Source organism: Lactuca serriola, chromosome 4 (genome assembly GCF_051521515.1).
Source record: "Lactuca serriola cultivar US96UC23 chromosome 4, Lser_US96UC23_V15, whole genome shotgun sequence".
Taxonomy (NCBI): domain Eukaryota; kingdom Viridiplantae; phylum Streptophyta; class Magnoliopsida; order Asterales; family Asteraceae; genus Lactuca; species Lactuca serriola.
Genome location: NC_136411.1, coordinates 124,315,262 through 124,318,744, shown reverse-complemented (window position 1 = coordinate 124,318,744; position 3,483 = coordinate 124,315,262). Strand labels below are relative to the sequence as shown.

The 3,483-nt window shown below is 40.1% G+C and overlaps 1 non-coding gene across 1 annotated transcript; it reads right to left on the bottom strand.

The window, feature by feature from the left end:
- Positions 1 to 3,127: 3,127 nt before the first annotated feature.
- On the bottom strand, positions 3,128 to 3,234 carry LOC145103618 (small nucleolar RNA R71). The gene has a single exon (XR_013706700.1). It is a non-coding gene; the product is annotated as a small nucleolar RNA R71 (small nucleolar RNA).
- Between the last annotated feature and the right edge of the window lie 249 nt (positions 3,235 to 3,483).

The window sequence follows — 3,483 nt, the reverse complement described above, 5'->3', positions numbered from 1 at the left end:
AGTGGTCTTACCGAGTTAAGGGTTGACTCAGTGAGTCAGGGAGAGTCAGAGAGGGTTGACAGGTGGACTGAGTCAAGCTGGAACTCGCCGAGTTGTTCTTGAGACTCAGCGAGTTGAGTCGTGGTGGCCCCGCGATTCATGCCAGGTGGAACTCGTCGAGTCAGGGGAGTACTCGACGTGTCAAGAGAGGATCCTAGGGAGTCAGTGAACACGTATAGACTCGCCGAGTCGCTCTAGTGCACTCGCCGAGTCCGGTCAAAGTTGACCGTTGACCAGAGTTGACCAGTGTTGACTTGATAGGGGTAGTCAACCTTAGTTGTGAAAGTTTTAATTAGAGATATATTGTTATATAGGAAGATTATAGCTCGGAGGATCGAGCGCGAGTGATTTCCTGGATTTACGAGTTATCGAGATACGCGAGGTGAATCTTCTCACTATACTTTACCTCGAGTAGGTAACCAGAGTTATGTGACAGAGTATTTGTATGCTATGTGTTGTACTGCATTATTTCTATGTGATTTATGTTGTGCATGTTTACAGAGTTAGAACCGGAAGGTTCCCAAAGTTAGAACCGGAAGGTTCACAGAGTTAGAACCAGAGGGTTCATAGAGTAGGGTCCAAGGACCCACAGAGTTATAGCCTCGAGTGGCTAATATGTGTTATGTGTGGTATTTTTGGGAACTCACTAAGCTTCGTGCTTACAGTGTTTTGTGTTATGTGTTTCAGGTTTCTCTCAGGATCACGGGACGGCACCGGCTCGATTGTACACTGATATGTGCATATTTAGTTCATATTAAGTATAGATTTTTATTCATTTATTAGCTAAATTATTGCATTTTATGGACAAAAGGTACTTAAAAGTGTGTGAATTATATTTTCAGTCCAAAGATGAAGCTTGGAAGCAGAAGGAAGTAGGAGAAGCGGTTGAGAGATCAAGAATGGAACAAAGAAGAAAAACACCAAAAATAACACCTACTCGGCGAGTAGGGTCGACTACTCGACGAGTCTGATCGAAGAATCGAGAAGATAATGACTCGGGATCCCTGAGACTTATCACAATACGGGGACTGAGAGATGGACTCGACGAGTCGCCACCTGACTCGACGAGTCGATTCGTATATATAAAGATAACTCCTCAGAACGATAGAGAGGAATTCTGGAACGATTCAGAAGAGTTTAGCTGCGATTGAGAAGGCAGAAAAACCCTAGAAGACGACGAGAGAAGCTAGAATTCAATCCCGAAGAAGAATTGAGGCAAAATTTCATCATTCCACTTATTCTTTTGTTTTATCATTATGGTTAAACAATTTGACTCTGTTTGTTTGTTGTTATTTACTTTAATTATGAGCTAAAACCTTTAGACTTCTGTTTGGGGATACAAAGTTGACAATATGGTTTGATTGATTGGTAGGATTAATTCTAAGTTGGTGAATTTTTGTTATTTTAGCTTGCTAAAGAACCTTGTGTGTGAATAATAATTAATTTTCTGTTAATAGGAAGATAATTGATTAACATGAACATCTATTGATTATTAACCTCATATGCTATGTGATCACTATGCCATATGTCTAGGATTAATGACTATGAAACTAGAATTAATAAGAAAATTGAGTAAATTCATGTGCAAGCTTGTAAGATGACCATCAAACAAGAAGTTAATTAAAAGAATAAATTAATTAACTATTACAAGTCTAACTTAACCCGAATAATTAATCTAGTAAATCTAATTAAATTAGACAACTGGCCACTGTTTAAGTTAGTTTATTTGCTAAGGATTCGTGTAGTGGATGCGAATCTAATCACTTGAATCGGTAACCAAAGAAAGAATTAATCCATTGCACCATTACCTTGAAATCAACCATAGAATCAACTAAGTTGAACTAAACAGAAGTTCCCTTCCATTTATTGAATCTAGTTAGTATTTTGTTTTCTAGTTTTTAAGTAAGTAATTGTTAGTAAGTTTCTAGTCTTGTAAAACTAGATAAAACCCCTACTTATTAATTAACTTAGATAAAATTAGTTTTTAATTTTAATTTGCCGTTCCCTGTGATCGATACCCTGCTTAATTAACTATACCACAATTGATAGGTTCACTGCCTTTTGTGTGTTATTTGATAATTAAAAATAGGTTTAAAACTCAGTGAGTTTGCATACATCAAGTTTTTGGCGCCGTTGCCGGGGAACGGTTCTAAAAATTAACATTAAATTCTAATTTAATCGATCCTTTGTGTGGGATTTATCTCACACAAAGTTATTTAAGAAGCAATTCAGTAAGTAGAATTAGTTTTAATAAAATTCCGTTTTTAGAGTAACTAGAATTTTTTTTCCTGTTTTTGCCTTGAACTCGCCGAGTGCACTCGTGCCGACTCGGCGAGTACGTCGCTGTTTCAGTTTTAATATTTTATTTTATTTTTGTTCCTTTTACGCGTTTTTCTGTTTTGTTTATAGTTGTTTCATGACCCGAAGATCTGATACATCTCTGGTCCCCCCTCTTTAAGACCCGAAATCCACGCTAAGGAAGAGCAAGGGCAAAGCCGTTGGAGAATCCGCTTCTTCAAAGAACTCGCCACTCAAAAACCTCAAGTTCGTTTTCAGCAAGAAGAGGAGCAGCAAATCCGGAGCATCCAGTGCCTCTTTGACTATCGAAGACCCAATTCAAGAAGATATCGAATATGAGACCGAGGAAGAAGAAGAAACCACATTCGAGCACGACTCCGAGTTTGAAGACGATTTAGTCATCACTATGGCTAATATCGATGAAGTCCCCATGGGGGAATGGAAGAAGAGGATGCGCGATGACACCGACCCGGGACTTGTGCAGCCTGCAATTCCCACAACCACCACTTTCGAACTAAAAGGCCATATTCTCGCTCAACTCAAGGAGATTCCTTTTTATGGGAATGATCACGAAGACGCCTACAAACACTTGGACGAAGTGAATGATGTGGCTGACTACTTCAACGTACCGAATGTCCCCCGCGAGACCCAGCTTCGTCACATGCTCTCAGTCACGTTCAAAGGAGCTGCAAAGGATTGGCTAAAGTCACTTCCTCCCGGATCAGTCACCACATGGGCCAAGATGAAAGAGGAGTTCATAGATCACTTTTGTCCACCCTCCAAAATAGCCAAGCTAAAGAAAGCAATTGCCACCTTCGAGCAACAGCCCGGAGAATCTCTATATGAAGCTTGGGAAAGGTACAAGAGTTTGCTTAGAAATTGCCCACATCACGACCTTAATAGCCAACAAGAGGTCTCCATTTTCTACGATGGAGTCAATGTCACCACAAGGCAATTGCTAGATTCTCAAGGTCCGCTCACGAAGAAAGCGCCCCCGGTAATCAAGGAGCTAATTGAAGAATTCTCTAAGCACTCTAGAGAATACCACAATCCAAGAAACGAAGTAAGTCGGGGAGTAGTGAACGCGGCAAATGATAGCATAGTGGCGGTGATAGCTAAGCTTGATAGTCTTGATAGAAGAATGAC